This window comes from Chelon labrosus (assembly GCF_963514085.1).
Source record: "Chelon labrosus genome assembly, chromosome: 19".
NCBI classification, from domain to species: Eukaryota; Metazoa; Chordata; class Actinopteri; order Mugiliformes; family Mugilidae; genus Chelon; species Chelon labrosus.
This window is the reverse complement of record NC_140352.1, coordinates 13,516,521-13,530,533: the sequence shown is the minus strand read 5'-3', so window position 1 is coordinate 13,530,533 and position 14,013 is coordinate 13,516,521.

Here is a 14,013-nt window from a genome sequence, read left to right as displayed (position 1 = left end):
ACAGATTACTGCTATCTGCTGGTGTGAAGGTGTATTTCCTTTAGTCTTTTTGTTCCAGAAATAGACGTGAGTCAACCTCACAAGCACTTGCAATATCAATTTGTAAAATAACAATCATAAAATGCAAAGAAGCAGGACAGTATGAAAACATGAGAGAGAAATATAAGAATATAAAACAGCGTTGTTATTCAAGGTTTTAGGTAACTTTTTGCTTCTGTCAGTTGTGTTTTTTTACCTGATCGCATCATTCCTTACAAACCTTTTGCTTTTTAATAACTCATCATTTCAAATAATGTGATGACTATTCATTTGCAGACTAGCAGCAGTAATATTTAAATATTCGTTTGGAGCCTTTTCATCACTTCTTGCTGCGGTCCCCTGGTAATACCCTTGCCGTCTGAGCTGCATGCATTGTGTCTTTTTACTTGCTGGTGTTGTGAGTATTTGTGCTGCATCTGTCAAACTCTTAATGTGTTTTCTTAAACTGCAGTGCAGAATTGATGAATGTCAGCCATCTAGTGGTTACTAGTGGTACTGCTACCTGAGTTAAACACCAAAGAAAACACTGAACTGGTCACCACATTAGAAATCAATGGAACATTTCCAACACTGTGGGATTTTTGCAGGAGCCTCCTCTGTAAATGATGTGAGCATTTCTTCCATCACTGTATGCAACTCATGAACATGGTGCTCAGGGGGAGGATGCAGGGACTGGGCATGCCCAACCTGGTGAGGAGGAGGAGGAGGAGGGGAGGAGGATGCACTGGAAAGACGAGGAGAGAGACGAAGAGTGTAAGAGTTGAGATGTCTGACAGTGAAACCCAGGAGCTGTTCTCTTCTCAGCATCACGGCTGTTTCCAGTTGACGTGAAACAGACCGACCCTCCGTTTTTCTCCTCCCTCGAGTCTCCCTCGTACCGGGAGGGAGCGGATGAACGTGGACCGCAGTGGCACCAGCAGCGCGGCGCCTGCAGCAGACGGCGACCCAACAGCATCTCATCATCTCCGGGTGGAAAAACGCTGCAGCTCCCTTGAAACATTTCCTGGTGAGTAAACACGTTCCCGTTCGTTTCGTGGCACGGTGCGTTTGAAGCGCCACAGCTTCTTATTTTTATTCTACTGCTGCATCAGATGCACGCAGTGAGTGCATAACTTAGTGCGGCCACTGCATCACTGACACGTCGAGCCGGACCTGTAGGACGCAGAGCCGCCGGAGAAAAGGTCACGCACCGCAAACAGACGCCGGTGTCATTGACGCATCTGTGCGTGTCGCTCAAATCCCGCAGAGCTGCACTCAAGTTTTGCCCTTGACAGGAAAAGTTGGCGCTAGCGTTGTTTTGTAAGGTGAGAGTGTACGTGAGGAGGTTATAGATGAGTATGTGTGCTCACCTGGACACACACAGGTGAATGCACACAGGTCTTATTTGGGGATTTTGGGCCAAATTAGTAAATTAAATAAATAAATCTCTCTCTTTTTGCCTGCAGATTTGCAAAATGATGCATTTTGGGGTTGATGCAAAGCAGAAAAGTGCGATATAATAATACAACAATTTAATTATAATGAATAAAAACAAGAATCTAAAACCATTTGATTTGACAGTATTCTTACAAATCCAACAATCAACCAACGAAATAACCGTTTATCAACATTAAAGTAATCATTAATCACAGCTCTATGAAGTCTGTGAGGACAGATTTGTGTGTTAGTACACAACCCTGTTGATGAATTGTTCAGAGGACGGAGCTGCAGCTTTAGTGGAAGACTTTGTCAAATGTCCCCTTGTACAAACGTGAGAGCAGATCCGTTCCCCCTCTGAGGGCAGCTGGAACCATTTTGCCTTCATTTGTTGCAGTTTATGAATCCATCTGGGGGCTCAGTCTAGACTCGGTGAGCGGACGGTGGGGGTAGAAAAAAGACTCCATTCTTCTCACCTTTTCCTGGACGTGGAGAGAAGAAAACCTGCACAGCTAGTACTAGCGTCATCTCTCCAAGGGAGCTGTAGAGTTTATTATCCCTGTGATGCTTTAACTCTGACGTAAAATTACTATTTAATTATAATCTAATGAAAAATGTCTCCAAACATAGCCCTATGTGTGTGGCATACAGACTCAACAAAAATCAAATCAGCAACTAAAGTGCCTAAAACAGCTCAGATCAAATGAAATAATGCATTTGTTGAGGACTATTTTTAGCTGTAATACCACTCAACACAACTTGACGTGCGCAAAGTCGTTCTGCTACTGTGAAGGGTCAAATATAACAGAAGAAGATTTTATTAGATATTATTTTTCTCCATCTTTGTCTCCAATCATTGCAGTATTTTAAGAACTGATTGAGTAGAAGAAGATGGCCAAGATGTCTCCACGTTGCTGTCCACATTGATTCCAGCTTCGTTCATCTTTTCAAACACTTGGTTGTTTTTCTACTTCCATGTTTCTGTCCGTCCTGGAGCCTATCCCAGCTGCCCTTGGGCGAGAGGCAGGGTACAGCCACACAGGTTGCCACACAACCACATTCACACCTACGGCCAATTTAGAATCACCAGTTAACCTAATGAGCATGTCTTTGGACGGTGGGAGGAAGCCGGAGTACGTGGAGAGTTTGGCCCAAGTCCCATCCACTAACATGGAGGAGGTGGAGTTTATGACCTATACTGCAGCCGGCCACCAGGGGGAGCTCCACACTGTTTGGCTTCAGCTTAGAGGAGCTGTGTACACTTGCTTTTACAGTCTATGCTCACGGCCTTATAATGCCACATGTCAACAATATTCAGTTTACTGTCATATATGGCAAATAAATGCTGAAATATTATTTCAGAAGCTGAAAACAACAAATAAAATACTTTTGCTTGAGAACACATTTAAACAACATGTTTAAAATGTTTTCCGTCGACTGGAGAATCGTTGCCGCTCTGCGACAATCAAAGCCACAATAGCGGTTTGGACATTGTGGTTTCTGCAGGCAGACCTCTGATCTCATCTGTGTCGGCCGTGTTTCAAAGCGGGAACATCAGACGCATTTTGCAGAGAAAATATAAAATGAAGAACATGTACATGCAGACGATGAGCAGCCTCGCGCTTCAGTTAGAGGATAAAAGGTGATTTTGTTGTAACTCCTTGATGGACCTTGTAATGGAAATGGTTTCGGATGCTTGGGTTCTCTTTAGTTCTTATTGGAGATTGAGACGTTCCATCTTTTCTGTTAATGGTGCTGACAAAACAGCATTAGTGACCAGTGCGGTCTTGAATTACAGTTTTTTTTCTCCTTCCCACGTCTGTTTTTATTTCTTCCTACACTCTCCCACTCTTCACCAGCCTGTGGTTACTGGTTTTCTCAGCTTTTTTTACCTTCTTCTTTCAAGGAACTAGCTTAATAAGAGCAGTTTGTAGTATTTTATGCTCATAACATCCAGCACTGAAAGCCAAGAATAGGAGGAGTGGTGGTGGTGGTGGTGGTGTTGGTGGGAGTATTTAGGAGGTGAGAGTGCTGGCAATGAAAAGGGCCTTTTTAGCATTTGGATAGGAGCGAGCTTGTGTGATGATGGCGAGCATTAGCATTTTACAATCCTGCTGTGTTTCCCTGTAATGACTGGTCGTGTGCTGCTAGCGGCTCCAATCTGTGAGGCTTTTTTCTCGGCGCTGGCTGCGGTGCAGATGGAGCGCCTGCCATGGCCTGGATCCCGTGTGATTAATGAAACGCAAATCTGTCGTAGAGGCGCTCTCTCCCTGTCACAAGCTCAAACGCCTTCTCGTGCCATCATGCCGGTCACTCGGTAACGTTGCAGCATGAGTATGGGCATCATTCTTGGCTGTTTGATAACATTTCAGTGCCAGTAATCGATTTTTTTTTTTAGCCCACAGCGGCCTGCTGAAATGTCCAGCAGCAAGTGATACCACAGTTTATCTGAGGCTTAACTGAGGAGTAAATCACAGGCATTGTGTCGACTGTCTTGATTTGGCTCTTAAGTGTTGTTCAGCCGGCTCTTATTTTTATTATTGAGGCCTTTTATGCTAAACTTTGAACTTTTGTTGTAGATATTCAGGAAATGGGCAGGATTGTTTAGCGGTGATGAGACTTCAATTATTTTACAGGTAGGATGGGATGAAGTAATGTTGCCGTCACTGACAACTTAACTGTTTCCATGGATGCGGTTCTGCTGCTTTGGAGCTTCAAATCTGCCGGAAATAGAACAGAAGAAGAAGAAGAGGAAGACCTCTCTCCAACCTTGAATTGATTGAGTAGAAGAAGATGACTGTTTGTTTTTTTTTCTACCTCCATGTTTCTGTGCCTCCTAGAAAGTCATCACCTGATGTTTACCCCACATGGAGCAAACATGCTCAGAAAAAATGAATTTATTCCAGCTAGAGAGAAACCAGCAGATCAAGTGTTTACACGGTTGTTAGGAGATCAGATGATCAAAGGTTTACGCCAGCCCTCTACGTGTGATTGAACGGCTAACAGGAAAAAGCTAACAGTTTGCCTCTTGCCTGGAAGCCAGACAAACATCCCTGTACACAATTTTTTTGTGGTGGAAAGTTGGTCTGGAGTCTCTCCGTTGGGAAGTGATTATGCACCTGCAAAGATCTTCCAGACCAATCAAATCGTTCGGGTGAGGCTTTATGTGGTGATAGACAGAAGAGTAACAGCATCACAGTCACACAAGTCATCTGAGCGCCGTGGAGTTGAATTTGTCGTCAACAAAACTGTGTCTATGACTAAAACCTAAAGAAAACCATGAAAGCAGGAACTCATGAGAAGGTGAAACCAGAAAATGTTGAAGTGATTGATCCATTCATCCTCCAAATTCTCATCTTCTGCATATCCTTGACCTCCACGAGTGATTAACGGTTTGAAGGACATCCAATCCCGATCCTCCACTTGTCGCACCAAGGAGTTTATTTTTAAAAACCCCATCGATCACGAGTGCCATTGTTTGCTCCTGTAGGACTCTCAAGTTCACCCGCAGAGATCGACACTGACTGCAGGAGGCAATCAACGTGATCTTTTAATTTGATTCCCCTTAACATCACTTGCCTGAACGGTGGCCACGGTGAAAGAGGTGTTGCTTTTTATGCTTGTTGTTTTTGAAAACTCTGATCCGCATCTGTCTGAGGAGTGCTGACGCTGCTCAAAGCTGGCCTGATGGTGCTTGGTGCAGTCTGCAGAGAGAGAGAAAGAAAGAGGGGGGGGGGGGGGGGGGGGTGAGAGAGATGGGCTGGTGCTGATAGCTGTCTGTCATTTTCACCTGTTTCAACCTGTGTGATCGAGCTGCTGCCACGCTGTTGATTTAGTTTAGCACTGACTTCTGACAAGCAATAAAAACGATGATGATGAATCCGCCGTCAGAGGTACGTCGTTGTCAAACAGCTCCAAACTCTTCTAGGTATTAATGTGAGTCTATATAAGCTGCTTTGGCTGTAAATTTGTCTGATCCGTTTCCTGTCTTCTAGGTTCAGCTTGTTGTGTTGTGTAGTAGTCAGACATGGCGTTTACTGCCGGCGTTCAGTACACCTGGTGGTTTACTTTAGATAAATGAGCTGCCAGTTTCAAGGGCTACGTAGAGGTCAAAACACTTCCCTATCTGTCTGTGAGGCCAAAGGTATGCAGACAGTCCTGTCCACATACACCCGTTTTAGTCCGGGTCTTTTTATTCTATGATTATTTTCATCATCGACTACTTTCAGATGTCTTTCCCTTTCAATTTTCCATCTTTTGTCATTCAAGATGTCATGCGGCACAGCGTTATCTAAAGCAAACAATTCCGAGGCATTAACTGGAGAAGTTTTGTCAGTTTAGGTTAAAATAATACATTGATTTTTAAAGTAGCTGACTGTTATTACTCTGTTGATGATCTAATCAAGCTCGCAGCTTCTAAGCCTTGTCCACAAATCAGCGAGAGTCTCCATAATGGAGGACGAAGTGAACACTGCAACGTGTCAACATATTTCACGTGGTTATGACCTGGCTCAGTGGCTGCAGCATGAAGTAGAGTCATGACGCCATAGTTACAAAATTAAATATTTATTTCAGTAAACAGGAGAAAAAAGCAATGGGGAACATCAGCTGAACATCAGTAAACCCCAACTTGACCCCTTAACCCAGAGAAGTCTTCAATTAGGACTGCTCCAAAAACAAGAAAGTCTAAGTAATAGGACTGTCAAAATGAATGTGTTAACACGGATTAATCCATCATCATGATTAATGTGATTAAATTTTTTAGCGCAATTAACCCACCTACAGCGCAGAATGACTCTGAACGTCTGTGGCAATGCATTTCGGGCAGTTTGTCCAAGTAGAGTTACCGTCGGGCATGCGCAAATGAGCAGTTGATCCGGTGGTGACAGGCAGCAGAACGATCCGATAAAGATAATGTGCTGTTTGGCGTTTTCCATCTTTATCGTAGCAGCCAACAAGTTATTTCCCCCCCGATCTGATCCAATCTGTCTCTTAATTCAAGATTCAAGATTCAAGATTTCTTTATTGTCAATTTCTCAATACATTCACGACATACAGAAAAACCGAAAAAACGTCACACATAAGAATAAAAAACCTAAATAGACGAAATGTTGCCATTGAGTAATATTGAGTATCGGCCAATCCGAGTCCAGATCCTATTTTAAATAAACTAAATTCCCTCCCCCGGCGATTCATAAATACTTTTCTTATCTTTCTTGTATTCTCCTAGATATGACTGGATTCAGTCCAATAAACAGGGCTGTCATAGTTAATGTAGTGTAGAGAGGGTAGCTCGTACCTTGACTCCAGAAAACCCTTGTTCTCTCCTCCAGAAATGTTCTGGTCATCCGACGCCATAAACTCTGTAACCTTCTCTGGAATATTTCTCTCCTTGATGCCGTCTACAGAAAACGTTTCTCTTCTTTTAAACGCAGCGTTCAGTGTTTGTTGTTGCTTCCGTACAGCCTTTGGACTCCACGGATTCTGTTTAGTGATTTTTTTGTACGACGTGAATCAAGTTGGTAGTATTGATTGATTGATCTCCTAATACCATGTCACCAAACAAGCTCACAATTGCTGTCAGTCTGACTTAATTTAAAAGAGTTAAGCTGTTCCACACAGCAGATATGTTTAGGCATGTGATTTTGCTTCTTCTTTTTGGCAGCTTTGATGCAGTTGCAGTCCATTATTTTTATTTTTTCTCTAACTGACAAAAAGATAAAAAGGTATATCTAAGTTTGGTTACATGGTTAGAAGACTGTACAGGTGTCCTTATACTTTTGGTCAGCTCGTCTGTGCTTCCATCTACGAGTTCAGAAAAGTGCTGCCATTTCCGAGCCCATTTAGAAACCTTTCAACTCATTAAAACTTAGATTTTAGTGTCTGTCGTGGTTATGAGGCCTCTGTTGAGCCTCTGAAGGCCGTCTGTGACGAGCGAAGGAAGTCACATTTGTGAAGGCCTTAGTTTATCACTGTTATGGCTAGTCACTCTGACATTACAGAGACACCACAGACACATAAAGTGGTGTTATTTATTTCTGGTCTGGTGAATGCAAACGTCTGGTAGCCATCTTGTGTGGGTTTAAGCTGGGATTTTAATGCTAATGCGGATTCTACTGTTAGCTTAATAAGCTAGCTGGAGCTAATCTGCTTCAGTCGGGTTTGTCTCACAATAAAAGATCTGTTGATTGAAAAAGGGCAAATCCACCATTTTTCTTAAGAGATTTCAGGTTGTTCATAAAGGGTTTTGTGAAAGGATAATTCATTAAATACAAAAAAATCCATATAGTACTAAGGGGAAGTTGTCATTGTTTAGAGGTTAAAACTAAAATAAGTTTCACACCCTTGGCCTACATCATAGCCTACACCAATGGCCATTGTTTGCCCGGGTGTTGACGGATGATTCAATATTCAGCTGTATTGAATTTGAGTTTGAACATTGTACCACAGTTACTGAAATTAAATGCCACAGAAAAGAGAGAAGACGTCTGAGTAGATGGTTTGTAGGAGGCAGGAGGAGGGAGAATTTTCTGTGCTCGTCAGTTTGCTGAGAGACTTGAAGTAGAAATGCACTTTAAACCAATCACAGTTGTTGTGGTCTTCATCACCTCAACTTGCAGTTACATTTCTGGGGAGGTGCACATCAGTGTACGTAGTAGATCTGATACAGACACATGAATCTAATAGCCTGGAGGCCAGGTTAACTTTCCTGACTACAAATGTTTTGTGGTAGAAAGTTTGACTGCAAAATCAAGGCACGGTTTATCAGTCTACCGTAGCCAGACTCAGTTCTTATGAGAATATGAGTAACCCTTTTCCACATTTCATTATGGGGTGTGTTTCAACCGATACAAAGAAAAACAATACCTCTGCACGCAATCTGATAATCCTCCACCCAGTCAGAGCTAAAAATACATGACAAATGCCTTAATTGCTGTTGTCCTTTAAAGTCATCTCGCTGTCTATACCTTTTACAACAGACACAATGACATACTCTAAAAAGCTCAGATGACATGTATAACCACATCGCCGTTACTCTTCTGGTTCTCAGTCATCCAGGTCATGGCATATCCAAAAAGCAAGTCCAGTTGCCTTTTTTAAACGCTTTTTAGATATTACTCTTTTGTCCATCATCACATAAAGCCACGGCCAAACGATTTGATTGACCCGACATATCTTCCGCCACAAAACATTTCCATGGGGAAGTTGGTCTGGTCTGCTAATGGCTCGTACTTCTGCAACGCCTCTACTTTGAGCCAGTGTTATTGCTGGGAGTGGCCTTGCTAAGCATTTATACTTTATTGCTCATGTGTCTGCATCCTTCCATAACTGCACCGCTAAAACTTAGAGCCATCCATGTTGAGTTTATCTGTGTTTTTCATACTGAGCGCTTCATGTAGAAGTTGGAGCTAACAGATGTTGAACAACTTTTCATGAAATCACTGCGACACACAAAAGAAAGAAAACGTCTTCGTCGATAGTGTGAAGAATTTTCCATGGACGCCGCAGCTTGTAGTTGCATTCCTGGAGAGGTGCGCGACAGAAGCTCAAATCTAGCCGTCGTAACCGTACAAAAACAACTACAGATTGAATATGCAAGGCCTGAAAAGACAGAGCAACAAAGTGTGCTTTTTATTTTGAAAATTTAAAGGGCAACTGCAACGGCATGAAAAACGATACCTATTAAATGCGTCTGCTCAGACAGAAATATATTCTTCCTTGTATCTGTTAGGCGTGTAGGTGGTGATAGAAAAATATCCTCAGCCACCTGAGTCCGGCCCCTGCTCCACAGGAAGCATTTTACATTTTTTGTTTATTATCGGGATAGTTTTTTATGTTGTTATGGTATGGTATCAACTTTGTTATTGTTAAAAGGGAGGGTTTGCTTTAATAAATCATGGATTGAAAGCTTCACATTCTTCAAAGAACGCTTACATCAGTTTGAGTACCTCAGCGTGAATGTTTCAGGGGATCTACAGCGCTTCTTTGTCTCTAATGTGTCCAGATATGTCTCACACGCCAGTTATTAGTCTTTCGTTATTTTTATTTAAAAACCTTTTTTTGTATTATTATTATTATTGAACATGTTGTTCAGTACATGTACATGTCCTCCAGCAGCATGAAGGTGAGCTACGTCACTGTGCCGTATGTGCTCCACTGAATTATTTAAAATGTGTTGCGTCGCTGTACGTTCCAAATATAAATGTTACACAACATCGCCAAAAGTATGTGGACGGCTGGATATCACACCGCCATGTGTGTTGTCTCGTTTATTCGGTGTACAATTAGTTTAAATATATGAAAAGATGCAAAAAAACTGATTTGTCACCAGAACATGTTTTAGTTCCCAAATTTCTGTTGAATAGCAAGGCCGAACATGACTATACAAATAATTGTGGTGTTATTTTATAGGTTTGAAGGCCTGTAGCCAGACATGCAACATGATATCTATAAAAAGACTGAAAGTGTTCAAGTAATCTGGTGGATTTATCGCCGGTACATGTTTGATGTGAGTATATGGTGTCAAATTGTGTTGAATGTGTGATAAACCCTCTTTTTTTTCTTTTTTTTTAACGCATTGCAGTTTTGTATTTTTTGACGTTTTTAATGACCAGCTGGAGGTGTTTTTGGAGGAGGGGTTCACACATGCTCGCCACCCTGCAGATCAGCCCACATGCCCCATCTTCATGCACTCACATCTGCTGCTTTTATTTTGAACTGTAAGGAAGGGGGGGGGGGGGTCCAGATTGTACCGGTGCCTTTAAACACTTCACGCCCCCCTAGTCTTGCACGCTCCTTCCTTGCAGCACCGCCCATGCCCGTATTAACCACTCCACACTGACTCAGCATGTATGTGAAAGGCAGAAGGAAGGGAAAGGGGCTGGGCTATAGGTGATATGAGTGTGCTAATTGGCTGAGTGTGAGGATTGCTGCCGGGGAGGGAACTAGGCTGCGCTGGTCGGACAGGTCTGCACTGACTGCTCTTCTGGAGACAAGGCAGAAAGGAGGTGAAGATGACAGAAAAAGGACAACAACAGAAAGGATGAGACGAGATGTGGGAGGTGTAAAGCCAGTATGGATGAAGCGGCAGTGAGAGGTGAGTGTGAGATTGAGGTGGGAGGAGGATTGGGGGAGGAAGGATTTTGTGTCTCTTTAGTACAAATGTAGCTGTCTCTGGTTTCTGCTGACGGCGCGAGGTCGATGAAGACAAACAGCCGGTGAGCCGGCAGCTGACAGCTCTGCTACGAGGATACAGATGATCCAGATGTGCACGTCCTGTAGTGAGACGGATGACTAATGGACAGAAAACAAATGGAGCTCCACTCTATGTTTTTGAGTGTTTGTGTATTTGTGGGGGCGAGTGAGATTTGGAGAGTGTGAAGACATGAATGAGATTTCATGTGCGAGATAAACGACCGCATATTTTTGTATAATCTGTTTGCTTGTGGGCTTGTCAGTGCATGTAGTGTCACCCCGAGTAAGACAATTCTCTCCCAGTGTCATCTATACTAATACTGATCTGCTGTAGAGGTGGTGCTAATCGGTTAAGGACAAATTCGCTATCTATTAATGCTGTCTTTGGTTGCTTTCCCACTCTTAGCATTTACTCTAAAGACTCTGCACGCCTCCAAATAGGTGTCTTTTAAGCTCAGCTCAGAGTACATAAGTAGGTAGGACTCAAATGCAGCACACTCATACAAGGATCGGATTAAATAATAATATTACGTTTCATTAAGAGTTGCAAAGAAGGCAACAAAAGGCCCTGAAGAGCGTGGCAGGTCATTCCAACCAAAAAACTCAGAAAACAAGGAACCATGTTGAGATGAACCAAAACACACAAGAGTACATGAACAAATATATCCAGAATAAGAGAGGTGAATGAAGAGACAAACTGTCAAAAAGTGAAAGGCAGGACTATATATACACACTGAGGCTAACGAAGCACAGGTGAGACTACTGAGGGAGGAGAACACACAAGGAGAAACCAGTCATATAATCAGTGGCGGGGAAAACACGGACAGGAAGTAAAGTAAGACTTGAAACAACAAGGATAAACTTTGAAAATGAAAACAGGAAAAGGAAGGAAAACCAAACAGGATCACCAAAAATGTTCAAAACCTACAAACTTTTACAATAACCAACAGAAAAATGACTCTACAAGGACACGAAGCAGTGTTGCCAAGCAACGGTAAACACGCTATCCTTCGAGGCTAACGCCAGCTAGCATTCTAGTGTAGTTAGATGCTAAAAGTGAGATGCAAAATGATTTCTTCTTCTTCTTCTTCTTCTTCTTGTGTACAGTTCAGTCTCCGTCCAGGATCTGTTCCAATTCAAAGTACCATCTGACCAAGTACGGTCCAAATGCCCGAGTGTGTTCTTGCCCAGTCCCCTGTTTTATTGAGGAAACTTTGGAAGGTAACTTGTGTGGACTTGGTACAGCCAGGTATCCCAGAATGCAGTTTGTGTGCACCGTCTCATTAACTATGCTGCTGTTCCAATTCCAGACTCTGAAAGGACAAACTAGCAAGTGCACAAACCTCAGACTTGCATACTTAGTAGTTTAGACTTGACAAGCCTTGTTGTTGTTGTTGTTTTTCCCTCTTCTTCTTCTTCCTTTTCTTCTTCTTCTTCATGCATTTATCAGCATGTGTTCTTGTCTGTACTTGTCAGTCTCTGTCTAAGTTCTGTTCCAATTTAAAGTACCATCAGGAGGTAATTTGTGCGGGCTTGGTACAGCCAGGTATCCCAGAATGCTTTTCAGGTACGCTGCTGTTTTGTTTCCAGAATGACCGTCCTGGGTCCTCCAGTCCTCCAGAGTCTGTGCTTCAGAATTGAACTATAAAGTACATCAGACTTGTGTACTTTGTAACTTGGACGTGACATCTTCTTTTTCTTCTGGTCGACTGGTGGTGGACAAACCAGCTTGTAGATGCATTACCGCACCGATGGATTGGAGTGTTGATCAGTAGATTTACAGCAAGTTGTTGTTGCTGCGCCACAGTTTGAGTGCGTTCACTGCACAATAATATAAATAATAATCCTGTAGTACGTGCTGCGCTTTCATTTTCAAATCTAGTAGAGATAAGAGAGAAGAATATCTGTAAGGATATTCCTCAAGTGTGTGATGATGTCAGAATCGCGCAGGATTAAAGACCCAGTCATACAGCATTTTTCTAAGGTTTTGGTATTCTCTGCTGTGCACTGTTTTAACTTTACAAATAGATACAAGATACAAAAAATAAAGCTTCTACTAATCCCTTTTTTGTAGCAACAGTGGTTTAATTTAATTTGATTAATGTGAACTCATTGTTTTGGTTTCATGGTCTGCTTCTTACATGTTTTGCTTACGTCCTGGTGTTGGATGCTTGTTTTTAGACCTTTTGTGCAGCACAACTAATGACTAAACATGTAGCAGCTAAAGATCCTGATGAATTCTAACGTTGCTCTTGACATGAAACTGTTTATTTGTGAACAACTTAATAAGGTGGCAGATAGTATTATATATCAGATGTGTTTGTGGAGTGGAGTGTGCAGTGGCCCTTTTTTTTTTTCTCGCTTCTTTGTATGTTTGAGTTTAATTTTACTTCGATTTGAAACTCTTGTTATGGATCTGCATCTTTGAATTCTTCCTATTGGTTGGCATGTTTGGCTTTGGTTTATTGAGAACATTTCTCTGGTACTGAGTATGTGAATGAAGAAAAGGGTCTTTTTTGTATGTGTGACTGAGCTGCTGCCCTCTCTAGAGTCCAGTACATTGACCCACTCAGTGGAACGTGACCCCTCAGCGGGGATAATAGGGTAAGCGAGGTCGCCTGCCTGGAAGAAGTGGAGTTTAATTTTCTTCGACACACTTTCTGAGATTTCAAAGATGTTGCTGGTTGGGAAATATTTGGATATCTGCAAGGTCCAGATTGCGTAGGATCTCAGTGAGATTAAGATGAGAGTATTCTTTGGATGGGTTTTTTCTTGTGGGAAGATGAAGATGGTCTGGATGCTCTGGCAAAGATCTGCCAGGTCAATCAAATTGTTTGGGTGGGCCTTTATGTAGTAACAAACAGAGGAGTAACAGCGACGTAGTCATGCATATCATCTAAGCGCTGTAGATTTTAATTTGTTTACAACAAAATGTCTCTGATTGGTTGGAGGGCTACCACTTGTGGGGAGAGTTTTTGTTTTTTCTAAATCGGTTAAAAAAAGGAGGACAGATGCCATGCGGGTGTCCTCACAAATTGCTAGCTGTCCACCTCTTTGACCATTTTTAATTAGCTGGGAATTATGTGGAGTCGGGCACTGCCAAGATGCCGACGACCACAGACGCAAGACTGAGCTTTAAAACTGCTCTTCAGGAATTTTAAGGGCGTTTTTCCATTTTTCCATACAGTAGCTACATGAAGGCTGAAGATATAAACTAAACCAGAAGTGGAGCGAAATTTATTTGTTGCAATACCATGAGTGACGTAAGATTGACGTAATTCAATTTTCGATTCATGGACTGTATATAAAGATGGACAAAGGTGTCTCCCGGCCTGCTCCATTTTGAGACTGCCTGACTCCACC